General features: G+C 34.3%; 2 pseudogenes; both read right to left on the reverse strand.

Moving 5' to 3' along the window:
- Positions 1-3,746: 3,746 nt before the first annotated feature.
- On the reverse strand, positions 3,747-7,638 carry LOC133792040 (uncharacterized; annotated as a pseudogene).
- A 238-nt stretch (positions 7,639-7,876) lies between these two features.
- Positions 7,877-13,692, reverse strand: LOC133792041 (pyrophosphate--fructose 6-phosphate 1-phosphotransferase subunit beta-like; annotated as a pseudogene).
- Between the last annotated feature and the right edge of the window lie 429 nt (positions 13,693-14,121).

Consider the following 14,121-nt stretch of genomic DNA (forward strand, 5'->3'; position numbering starts at 1 on the left):
TTCTCCATTTGAGGGTGTTGGGTCTCAGTGTCATAATATAGGATGTTGTACATTACCCACCTCTCAAGCTAATGTTGCACTCAATGCATGACGGCTAGATACAGGTACAAGTCCTCGTCATTGAAGGGTTTGGTCAGGACGTGCGGCTGTGCCAAATGCTATATTATCGCCTGAAAGGCCTACTCACATTCCTCTGTCCATTTATCAGCAGACTTTGAAATGAAGCGACTGCGGGCAGCGACTCTCCTAATTAGGCTTTTTACATCTTTTGTTCGCTTAGGAAATTCCATATCGAAGAGTGCTTTGTTCTTGTTGGGGTTTTCTTCGATTCCACTAGAAATAATAATGTACCCTAGAAATTGTTGTGATTGGTTAAATAGGCACGAATAGGTGTAAAATACATAAATGATTTCACAAAAGTAAACATGTGAAAGTTGACTATCGATAAAGGAATTTATTTATAAATCATCTTTTTGGATCCAAAGTGTTTCTTTAAAGTGTATGAGAGTACCCCAAAACTGATCACAAAAATATGATACGCAAGTATACATAATCGATTCAAGTAATATAGATAGTAAATAAAGTATCATTCCCACAAGGACTATCAACCAATTACCTATAAGTGCTTTTAAATTTCTATTTGGCTGTCGAAAATAGAGTGATTTTTTTAAACTAATATTTAAAATTAAAATAAACTTTGCAAAAATAAAGATTGATTCAATAATTAAAAAATATAGGGTATTAACTTCATCACCTTTTCATTTTATTAATTTTAATAATTAGTTCTAAGTTTCTTTCTTCCTATTCTAATAGCAGGTTAACAAAAATTGATTCCTATTCTTTTTCAAGATATAAGATCTCAACCTATATGCAGGTTTTCTACATCTCTATGATAAACTTAAACATATAGCAGGCATTAACCATAGAAACCTAATTAATACACAATCCATACATGTACTTTCGTCCAATATGTAACCTATGTCTATATAACGATAGCATATTCAATTCTCATCTTTCGAATTTTGAATCAAAATCATAAATCAAGCAAATATTGATCAGGTATTTACTAGCATTAAGAAAATATTATATATATTAGAATAAAGAAGAAGAATCAATAGAACATCATAATAAGATTAAATAGAAATCCAAGCAACTACATTAAACCCTAGATAGAGGTGTTTACTTCATATCAGACATGGCTAAAACAATAGAATAATTATTCAGAAACATAAAATTCAAAGACTTGAAGAAGAAATAAAAAAATACGAAAGTCCAGAAAAACTAGTCTCATAATCAAATTTAATCTCTAAACTCGTAATTAAAATCTAACCTTAACCTAATTAAACCCTAAAGTCTAAATTCATACTAAAAAAACACGAATTCCTCTTTTTTTTCATAGGCGGGTCGTGACTTGGCCTTTCCTAAGTCGCGACCCGAGTTGTTTTTAAGGCACTTAAAAGTCTGGTCAGGTCTTCAAGTGCCACGATCCTTTAAACACCAATCACGCCCATGTCGTTTTTGCACCACTTGGGTTCGCCTCTGACTTGACTAGAGTCGCGACTTATAAGAGCAAGTCGTGGCTCTAATTCCTGTTTGCAACCTGCAGCCTCTGATTTGATTAGAATCGCGGCCCTTAAGCCAATGTCGTGGCTCTAAACCCATTATTTTCAAATTTTAAGCCTTTCAACATCACTCCTTCATCAAAATCTCATTATAACTCATCCTTAGTGCCATTTTGTGTCAAGCAACCACTGAAAGCTACTTTTTTAACAATTTCCTCTTCTTTTCACATTTATTTCATGATTCAACACACCGACCTACAAAAAAAGATAAAACAAGCTTATTCATGCATAAAACAAACATAAATACCCAAGATTACCACAAAAACACATCCTAAAATGACACTAAAATGGAGATATCAAAAACGTTTAGGGGCATTAGGGGGTGTTTTGAGACAAATTTTGGACCGTTAAAACAGATTCCTTAGCGATGCGTTTCCTCAAGAGCCAATGTGTCGCACGGCCAAAACATGGTAGACAGGAGACACGTCACCTGGTGCTAGGTGACGCACCGCCTAGTGCCAGGCGATGCGTCCCCTGGGCTGTCCGTACGTGTCTGCATAGTTACGTGTTTTAGCTCAAAAACTTAAATTTAAATGCTTTAATCTCATTGGTTGAGTCTAATCAGGGTCCTATACTATTTAAAGGGTTGATATGAGTTAATTGGTGGATTGATCACTCACATTTCTCTCTAAAAAAAGGAACCCTCTTTGTCTCTCTCTCTCTCTCTCTCTAGCTTTTAAGATTACTAGTTTTCTCCAAGATCCTCATCAAGAAAGCTTGGCTTGTATGAAGACCCAAGGCTTGTGTATCCCAATCTCATTCCATTGTAGTAGCTTCAAGAACACTACAAGAAAAAACAGTATTCATAACACTTAAAAACTGCTAATCGGGACTATTTATAGCACTTCTGAAAATGCTAACATAGCCCCTGTTATTAAAAGTCCAGTCTTTCCTATAACAGTTTTTGAATGTTATGTTCGGTGTTATCTTAAACTATTCAATAACACATTTTTAGGTGCTATAATATTGAAATAATAAAATTTAGATAGAGTTTTTGGTTATAAATTTGAAGTTTAATCTTGTACTTTTTTCATAACACTTTTCAACTATTACATTTGATAACATTTTTAGTTTGTTATATTATATAAACCATAACGATTTTTTACGCTTATAATATGTTTCTAAATCATAACATATTAAGGTTTTTTATTGTGATAATGGTACTTATACGTTTTTTTTTAATTAAAAGATTTTCATTATTGTATTTTGATAAAAAAAAATCAAAATTAATCATAAAATATAATTCTCAATAGATTGATAAACCATAAGCATTACATTAAACAATAACTAATTCAAACTCTGAATGTGTCTATTTCATGAGATCTTAGTTCTAACTTAAGTTTGAAAGCATAACATAATAAAGTTTTATAATCTTGAACATTTTTTACTTCAAAAATAAAAAACAAAAATTACACGATTCACAAAAGTAAACCATGCATGAAACTTGCTCCATCCTTCAATTCATCATCCATTGTGCACTTGTCTTTGTTGTGAGTCCATTTGTTGTGCACTTGTCATATACATGTTTCCTTTTCTTGTTTCCCTTTCTTCCACAGGTCCATGTGTAATCCTCTTTGCAATAAAGCCAGTTGTAGTCCACAAAAGGCCTATTTCTGTCAAGCTTATGTTAAGCTCCGTCTTTAGAGCACTGTAAGCTCCAGTCATATCTACACACCTGTAATATTCAAGTGTAATAATGGAATCACACCAGCAATTACTTAAAGTGGTAATTCTAGGGCTTTTATAAAAAAAAAAAACAGAACCAATCAATGCGAGATAAATCAAGAAAATACAAAGTATTAATAGAAACTAGCAAGATCTCTAACAATCAATGCGATATCACATACCATAGAAATATCATAGAAGTCTGTCATGAATACACAACAGCTGAATAAAGCTTTTGATGACAGCATAGGGATGCAAAACTTGAATTGATAAATGGAATATAAGTAAAGGAAAACAATCAAGGCCAGTTAAATGCATACCTAACAACCATATACTTCACACTAGTTAAAACAGAACATTTCACAAATGACAAATATGGAATAGAATATAGAAATAAGTTGAGACAACTGCAGTTATATAAATATATAGGGAGAGAGAGAAAGAGACCTTTTCTAAACTATGAGGCCTTGAAAGTGAGTATCAAAATCTGAAATTCCAGAGCTTAACTGGTCAGAATCCAGAGCTCCTCAAATTGTTTGACGATCTCTGGATGGTCAAACTCTGCTCCAAGTACTGCCAATGGAACCTTAACCTCTGAAAGTATTTGAATCATGGATTAATATTTTTGAGTTGAGAAAGAATGAGTCAAGTTTAACATAAAATGCAAAAATTGGAGTTTTGGTGAAGTGAAATACACAAGAGTTTGAACTAAAAGTTATCTTATAATTTGTAGTTGTTTCAAAGTATCATATTACTATGTATATCACTTTGATGTCATCCACAGTGATGTAAGATTGATGTAAGAGGACAGCAGCCTTAATAGAGTCACACTTTGCGAGTTGAATTGCAGCCTTGGCTGAGAACAGAACAAATCTTGATTAGCTTAGCATAAGTAACAACTAGATATATGATTTGAACTAACAAAGTCAGTCACTGCTCGTGATTGAATTTGTTCACAAGTTATTGTCGAATTTGCCAAAATGTTATCTAGATACCATAATGGAAAACAAAGAAGTATGTCAACAAACTTACCACCCCAACAAAAGCCTGCAACACCTATTGCAGAATAGCCTCTATTTTTCAAATCTTGAATCACTACTTTGGCAAATTCAAATCCCTCGTCCTATTGGAACAAGCAAAAGGTTTCAGAACAAGTCTAAGAGAGTTTTAATACTAGAGTACAACAAATGCTTCCAAAAGTTAAATTAACTTGACAATTAGGAACTATTGGCCTAGCTGAATCTAGAATTAATTTTGCAGAGCCCACAACATGAAAACTTTCAACTAACTCACCAGAAACAATCTTAAGTATCTATTACTAATATTAAGGACTATCAAGTATGAATCAAAACACTAGAACCAACCGTGCTATGATCTTTAATCCAAACGCTCATAGGCCTTTTAGTATCTGCACGAACAAAAGGATCCCCCTTCAATGAGCCAGGAACGGCCACAAAGAATCCAGCAGCTGCGACTTTGTTGGCCACTTTCCTTTACAATAGGCAGAAGCTTGTATTAGTTTTCAAGAGGGCACACAACATCATTAATACAAATCACAACTTATTTTTCTCAAACAAAAAAGAAAAAAAAAACTGTCATGCAAGTGCTTAATAGCGAGTCTTAACGAATCCGTGAGAGGTAACTCAAATGGTTGGTTTGTGCCGCTAAGTGCCTAAATAACAATTGTTATAGTTTTATGGTTCCCAAATATTATAGATAGATGGAGAGCTAGTAAGAAAAAAACAGTGAACTTGAATGGTCCTTTACGTAAAATTTTCCTTCTAATCAAATATTGTAAATTAACAAAGCATTCTGATCCCACCAATTTAATCCAGTACATCACACGATACAGTGATAACTATACCTTAAGTTTGGCGCTTGATATCCTGCAATATTAAACATAAAAAGTATGAGTTTGGTGATGAAGATGGAATATAAATCACACTAATTTAAAGCTATCACAAAAATACTAAGCAGGGAACGAGAAAGAGACTAAAGAATAAATGCATAAATTAAAACACCTAATCTTAAGATTATGTACAAAGTAAGTGAATAGTCTTCAAATCACAAACTTAAGTATGCATCTTTTTCTTCTTCAAAAAAGAAAAAAGTATGCATCTTTTTCCCTATTAAACCCATTTTTGCTCAAAGAAAGTTGAATAAGAATATATTGTCAAAAGGAGAGAAAAGAAATTCAAACAAGCAAAGTCCAACAAACCCATTAGTCTACAGGAACTAAAATTGAGAACCCATCAAACAAAATGAAAAATTTATCCAAAAGAACAGTAGTGACACAGAATTTCAAGCCAGGGCAAGTGATCAAATTAGTAAGAACCCAATATAATAAAAAGCTTAAATAAGAACAAAATAATGATAAAATTACCATATACATCAGAAATAAGAACAGCAGCATGCTTAGAGTAGGGAAAACCGATGACATAGGTGGGAAGGCCACCAAGTTTCTCGACATGGCCTGCTCCACTGTGTGGATCAAGGATTGGAGGGTCTGAGCAACACAAAGGTCCTGCTCCATTGCTCCACTGTATAGTTAGTATATCAGTTTCAGAAGAAGAAGATACCAGATTTATTTTTTTCTTTAAGAGGAAGAACAAGCTTTGAACATTTGCTAAACAATCTGAAACCCAAAAACCCAGTCATTCCTAGGTATAAGGGAGAATCACACTATCTAATAAATCAGTAAGGAACATAATCTTTCTTACACAAAAAGACAATTTTAATGAATCTTTCTTGTTAAAAGACAACAAACTAGTATAATACCAAAATCAACCAAGCTTTCACTGCCTAGTTATAGGCATTGAAATACAACTAGAATATACTTAAATACTTATACTTATACTTAAATATACTTAAATACACAACAGAAAACATAAGCAACATTAAGAGGAACATAAGCAACATTAAGAGGAACGAAAACAAAGTGTGTGACAAATACCTTGATCATTGACTCCTTTTCTGATGAAATCCCACAGAGGCACCGAACCTTTGTTTCTGACTGAAAAGAGTGATCATAAATTTCCCCTTTGACTTTCACATTACTGCTATCTGAGACACCCTGTCCCTTTGACGCTAAATCAGGGGCTGCAGACACTTGAATTTTTCTGAGAAACAGGAAAATGTATTTTCTAAGGGAAAAAAAATAGACAGTAGCAAAAAGAGTAGAATCCAGTGACTTTATGAATTAGATAGTGCAAGATATAAGACAAACCTATATATGTCATCTACAAGCTGTGCCACCTGTTCCTTCCCCACGGCATTCTTCTTTGCCCACAATTTAGAAACTGTAAAAGAGAACATAAATTCAGCTAGAATTAATTTCACTCAAAATAAGAGAATTTAGACCACAACTAGGACATGGTAAAAGCAAGAAACCTCAAAGCAGAATGCTCAATTACAGTACTAATAAGCACAAGTTTGAGCAACCCAACCAAATTCTATACCAGGCTACAATGCCAGAAAACTAAATTTGAAATGGAAACTAACCTATAGAAAACATAATAATAACTTTTTTAGAAAAACAAAGATGTGTGATGTAGACAGTCGCTGTTTTAGTGTTTAAGACTGACTATTTAATAGATATCTACCTAGACAAACATCAACTACATAGCCAAGGTCCAAATATATAAATTTCACTGGAAAGAAAAGTAAATAACACAAGATTGACAAATGCAAATGAAAGGAATTTAGAAACATAACCAACCAAGGATAAAGGACCACTACCCAAAACAAAATACCAATTCGCTCTCACATCTAATTCTTTTGTTGCCTACTATACGTGAAGCATCTTGGAGGCCTATCACATCTAATACCTTTCCTAATTGCAAAATAAAATTAAAACTAAAACTAAAACAAAAAATATAGAAAGAATATGCTGATATTGATGATCGTGCCACACTAATCCTTCTCATTTGCTGAGAATGATAGGTCACAGGCGAAATTTCAATGTTTGATTACTGCCATGACTCATATTTGTTAATATTCAGATATAGTGTCCAAATGTAAAAAGATCAACTTTGATGTTTTTCCCACAAGAAAATCCAAAGATGAGACCAAAAAGAGGGATTCAGGGATGTTAAAGGATAAAGTTTTTTGTCATAAGAAAGTCTAATAGAGGAGGTCATGGCTGTCTGTATGTAGCTGAATTGGGCTGACTCTAACAGATATAGCAGCCTCAGTTTATGATTATCTAACCTCAAGTCTAGGTCCATACATGAGATTGACATATGAAAAAACCATTTGGCAAAGTAATTGGGTAAAATAGCTTCAGTGGCAGCATCACAACCAAAAATTCAATACAGAATTTCCACAATTGAATCTTAAAAACTTCCGACATTTTTATTAGGAAGGCATGCCAATACTATTTTTATAGAAAATATTACATAAAAGGAACACATCATTGCTGTAATCAAACCAGCTAATAGGGCAGCATAACAAAAGAATTGGTCAAAATGAATCATACTCTTTATATATATATAATACTGGAGGAAAGGAACCCTTTTTGGTCACTAAAACAATAAAAATGGAACCCTAATTTAGTATAAAGGAAATGGCCAAATCAAGCACTGCCATATTCATATCTAAAATAGAGCACAATTCAAAACCAACATAATTGAGAAGAGTAGAAAATCCAATCCCAAATGATTGAAATAGAGAAGTACCTGAGAGCCAGCAAGCTCCTCAAACTGCTTGACCCAATCATCCATCACAGCATCATTACCCAAGTCCGGAACAGGTGGCCTGGCAAATTATATTCAGCATAACATTTTCTTACTCAATATACAATACTCAGATTCAAGAAATCCACATATAATAACAAGATTCAAAAAGTAGATATACCTAGATTCAAGAACAAACATTTGATGTGGTAAACAACATATGAAAATTAAACACTGTAAAAAAATTAATACCCTCATACGAAGACTGCGTCCACCACGAATGGCAAGGTCAACCACCAAAAGAGCACATATATATTACTCGGAGATCGTGAGCTCAAGCACCGCTGCACCCACGCCGTAGACCCACCGCCGCAAGCACCGTCGCACCCACGAGCGAGCCACATCGTAGACCCACTAGTCAAGCCTCCCTGTCACACAACCCAAGCCGCGGACCCCATCACCTTGTTGCACACTTGCAACAAACAGAGAGAAAGAAAGAAAGATTGAACGAGAGAGTTGCTGAGAGAGAAAGATAGAGCATGAGAGAGAAACAGAGGAGGCGTAGGGTTATTAGGGATTCTTTTGCTTTTGTCTTTCATTTGGCGCCTAAGTGTATAATTTACCGCCTAAAATTTTTAGTCATGTGAAACAATAGCGTTTTTTAAAATATGTTATATTTTAATGTAATATATGGGCATAATTGTTGTAGTGGTACCATGTCTTCTCTCCACGTCCATTAGTGCAGTTAAATCTGTCCCACTAACGGTCCATTCTTCAACTGGAGCAGACAAACTCCCCACCTGTATAATGAGGCAGGAAACAATAAAGAGAAAACAGTCTAGTTATTGAACTACAAGAAATTTATTCTCAGGATAACAAAATATAAAATAACTGGAAACAAGAACATACTAGAAAGAAACTATTAGAAAAAGGGTAAAAATGAAGGGGATAGGGGAAAATAAGACACAAACCGATGATATCAATCCAGTTTTCCCACTGTGAAGGAGAGCTACTGCACCATAACCCTATGCATAACAATAGGTAGAATCAAAATTAGTTGGCAGACCACATCTTCCTTCATACCTGCACATTGAAAGATAGCAAGGGTGATTTTAACGTCCACATTCCAGCAATTTTAAAGCTTAATTACTTTTCTAAAAAATTTATATTTCTAATAATGTGGTAAAGCTACGAGATAATTGTGCCCATTGGTATGAGTTAAGGTTGTCAACAAGATCTCGCAAGCAAATCCTCAAACTCAATGAGCTAAATTAAAATGCCATGCAACATTGATAACTGGAACTTGTGACTCAAATTAATGATAGCTATTTGGGGCTTTCAGAAAAATAGCCAGATTTTAAGTTTCATATAAGTCATGTCCCAATTTCAAATTTTATAGAAATATGTAAATTTAGACAGACCCACTATAAAAAGTAATGCATTCAGTATGTAACTGAAGTTAGGTAATTAGTATATCTATCCATAAATAATAGAATTATCTTTATGGATATATTTAATATATACAGAAGTCCTTTAGCTTAAAAAAAGGACATGCATTAAATTGAAGTGAATAAAAAGAACAACTAATAGACTTTCTCAATTAATTTAGGCTAAAGACATTAAATACCCGAAAAAGTGAGACTGTCCTTGGAATCCACCTTTGTATGCACCTGCTTGACTCCTTTTCTCCAATTTAGTTTCAACCATTTCAATAAGCATCTTCTCTGTCTCTATTTTGGCAACCTAATGAAAATAACTGTACATGAACAATACTGCATAATATATCCAGAACAGTACAAATGAAATAGTTGAATGTAATGTATAGCACATACCTGAACATTTCCATGAGGATCTCTTTCAAGCATCAACTGCTCTTGGATTGCTGAAGTTAAAAATTCAAAAAGTTGTAATGATTGATTAGCAAGTTTCTTTTTCCATTGCCCATCTTCATTGACAGCCTCATGGGCCAGAATTTCATTCAGTTCGGCGATAAGTTGTTGCACCTGCAAATTGCAAAAGTTACAAAAAAGTACATGTCAATTGACTGTAATGTGGGTCAAAATATATACAAACAAAAAATGAAGAATAAATTAACAAAGCAATATGATCAAGAATTTTACCTCTGGAATGAAATCAATTAGACCTTCAGGAATAAGTATGACACCATAGTTATAACCAAGTTCGGCACGTTTGGAGATTATATCAACAATGTAATCTGTAACATTTTTCAGTTCAACTTCTTTTCAGCAACCTGCACAGGATAAATACCTGATGAGATTATATTTTTAAAGAGCTCTATTACAGTACTTCAGGTTCATCTACAAACAACGACTTTTGCTTAACAAAAAAAGTTTCAATGCGGTACAGAAATCTTAAATATCTCCATGAATAGGAAATACCAAGGTCTCATAATTTTTCTTTCAAATGGCGGATAGCTGCAAAGAAGGTTTGCACCATGTCACAGTAAATGGAGACATTTTACAAGATTGACCAATCAGGAAAAATAGATTTTAAGGTCACAGTAACTTAGTAATGCATACTGTCAATACTAATAGTTCGAACCCAATGTGGACACACCTTTAACATAAGGATACTGATTCTAAAAATAGAACCGACTAAACAAAATTAACTTTTCAAATTGTGTTCCATATCAAGACACTGCACCTTGTCTACATACTAGAACATCTATGTGCAACTGCATTTGTATAAATTTTAATCGAGCAGCTATACAAGGCAAGACAAGTCATTCAAAGGTGCCTCTTCTCCAACAATTGTAATGTTTGGATGAGTTTGCAAAGCACATTCAAGTGTTATGTGTAAAGCTGCACGCCCCATAAGCCGCACAACTGTAGTTGACAATTAAATTTTGTTAAGCACAGTAGAGTGCAAATCAAAAGATAAGATGGGTTAAAATGTAATCTAAAAGCTAAATCACTACATGTTCCATGACTTTCAACCAGCATACTTACAGTGATAATATTTTCCAGTTGATCTGGCATCTATCATGACATTTCCAATCATTTCTGCATATATCTGAATAAAATGAAGTGCATCACATTATTATTAGTTTCCTTCAGTGTATCTGTTAGTTGCATATCATAGAAAGTGTCACGCTATTCATGCCAAGGAAAATCAGGCAGAACCAGACTTAGGCTAATCAAGTCAGTATTATATACATGATCCAATGAAGTATTTTTTTTTTAATTTCTCAGGAAATAAACCTGTTAGAATAATGACTTTAACACCTAATTAGTTTTTTAAGCAGGACAAGGTACATTGAATAATATACTTTATTTCATCAAACACAGTGTCACCAAACTTTCTTGCTAGTTATAGTTGATGGCCCACACAACAATTAACCAACTGATCTGCAAACAATTTTATATGAGAAGTTCCTTCTCTTAACATGTAAAGGTTGATGCTTAAAGTAAGTTCATGACCATAATGAATTAGCAAGTAAATAAGATGATTCTAGGAATATAAATATAACCCAGTGGCAGTGAAAAAAAAATGCTTCAACAAATAAAATTATCATAAGGTACATGGATAAAATTTTCAAGCTAGTGGGGTTCAAGTTCGTATCTGCTAAAAAATAAAGATTGCTGCTCCAAAATTTCCTACACGATATATGGAAAGGACCACAAAGAAATTTAAGGGTTCAAGTAATAAAAAATTTCTTTTAGTTGCAGTCACCTTGCAAGCAGTATCAAACCCAAAACTTATTGGGACTTCTTTGCATTTCAAGTCACCATCAATGGTTTTTGGACACCCAATCACCTGAGTTTTCAAATTCTTTCCCCTGGTTGAACAAAAGAAAAAAAACCAATCTGTGTTAAACAAACCAACGAAACAGTGTTAAAGGCAAGACTCCTGTAACCCTGTCGAACTGTTAGATAAAGAATCCCTAAATTCTATTTGGATGGGTCCCATACACTGATACAAGCACCTAAAAAATAGATGGATTCATGGATTACATGAATGACATATGAAGACAAATACAGGCAACAGTTCCATCTGCCAAGCAAGATTTTTCTAGAAAGAAAAAAATTAGTTATATACCTGAAATTCTCAGCAAGGAGGCAGGCATTTGTGCTAGAGTCATCCCCACCAATAACAAGAAGTCCATCTAAATCAAGCTTCGCGGCAGTATCTGTAGCTTGTTGAAACTAAAAGGAAAATCCATTTTAACAATTTATTATGAACTTAATGTGTCAATAAAACTTAACATGAAACTGTGAAGAAAGAAAAAAAAGTCACCTGCTCTGGAGTTTCAATCTTATCTCTTCCACTACATATCATATCAAAACCACCCTGATAAAAGAAAATTTTCTCCAATCAAATACAATATCTTGGTTAAAATGCCAGCAGCTGCATGTATGAATTTTGTATAAATCACTAGAATAGAATGGATGCGCTATATCTTCTGAGCAAATTAGAACACTCAGAAGAAGCTATCTTTGCACATGATCATGGACCTCCACTGCATAAATGACAAAACCAAACAATAGTCCAAACTCTCACCTAGTTTCTGTACGGGTAAATATATTCTGGTGTAATTTCCACATACTTGCCCTTCATGATTCCAGTTGGACCTCACGCTCCTGCAAGTAATCTACCAGGAAGCACAGAATGAATGAACTCAACCATACTGGACACTATTAACTGCAAGAAAACGAATTATGATAACAAAAAATTCTCACCAAAAATTCCAGAAATGACATTGTGCGCCCTCCAGGTGCCTGGCCTCCCGACAAAACGACACCAATTTTCAACGTTTTCTGCGAATCGTTAGAGTCAGAATCGCTCAGCACCACCAAGGCAGATGGCTGGCCAAAAAGTTGAGGAAAAAGCTTTGTGATTACATCTAAAAGCATAAAAAGAAAAACACAACCACATGAAAACGAGAAGCCGCATAAATTTTTATTATTTAAAAAAAATTTGCTATGTTTTACTAAAACTAAGTCGAAACCTACAAATTTCTTGGTTTCCTAATTTAACTATTTTCCGGCAATTTTTCCATCAACCAAACAAAGATTGGAAGTGTTCGTAACAGATCATAGTGTACAGAACCAATTTAATCGATGAAAAACTATGGATCCAATACCTGGATTGCCAGCCGCAGAACTAGGTGTTCCTTCGACGATCTTGAAGGGGTTTCTAAGCATGGTAGGGAGAGGGAGGGCATGGTCAGTGCGACTCGCCTGGACCTCGCTGTAGACGGAGGCAACTCGGCTGGCTGAAAAATTGACTTCGTGAGGCAGAGATGAGTTGAGAAGACTTCGTGAGGCGGAGAGACGATACGAGAGAGACTTCGTGAGGCGGAGAGGGCGGAGAGACGAGACGAGAGTGAGAGAAATCTTTTGGGTAACTTAGATTTAGGGAATTTGGCAGATGAGACCAAAAAAAAATTCATTTTGGCGCTTGAGGTTTATTCATGTGGCGCCAAAATATGTTCCGTGTGTTTTTAATCCCCCACCAATAATAGCACTTCTAAATATATGCTATTCTTTAATGTAATATATACTAAAAATTGTTGTAGTGGAATTTCCATAGAGAAGGCTAGGAATAGAGATTTTTGGACAACCAATCTATATTTGTATCAAGTCTTGCAAATTTTGTGTTTCACATAAAATTATAGCTTTATGATTTTATGTTCTAAGGGTTGTTCTTCAAGAATGGTGTTCTCTACACTTTGATCTCTTTGTGTTTATGTAATTTGTGTTTACTATCATTAAAGTTAGATTGCTTGTATCTTTTGTTTGAGTTGTAACACAAAACTAAGGTCACTTATAGCATAATCCCAACAATGAAAAATGTCTATCTCTAAACCTTTATTTTGTGTCAAAGTTTGTATATCTCTAAAGATTTTATGCTAGTGAAAGTAATGGAAGAAAGTTCATCAATCTCAGTCCTCAAGTTTATGTCTCAAGATCTAGTTAGACTAGATAGGTTTGATGGCTCAAATTTTGTAAGATGGCAAGACAAGATCAAGTTTCTCCTCACAACTTTGAAGGTGCACTACATTCTTGACAAATATTTGAAGGCTTTGGAGTCTCCAAAGGAAGATGATTCTCAAGAAGTGATTAAAGAAAGGAATAAAAGTGAATCGGATGAAGTAATTTGTAGAGGCTACATACTTAATGCTTGTCGGATCGTCTCTG

Source organism: Humulus lupulus, chromosome 7, assembly GCF_963169125.1.
Source record: "Humulus lupulus chromosome 7, drHumLupu1.1, whole genome shotgun sequence".
Classification (NCBI taxonomy): domain Eukaryota; kingdom Viridiplantae; phylum Streptophyta; class Magnoliopsida; order Rosales; family Cannabaceae; genus Humulus; species Humulus lupulus.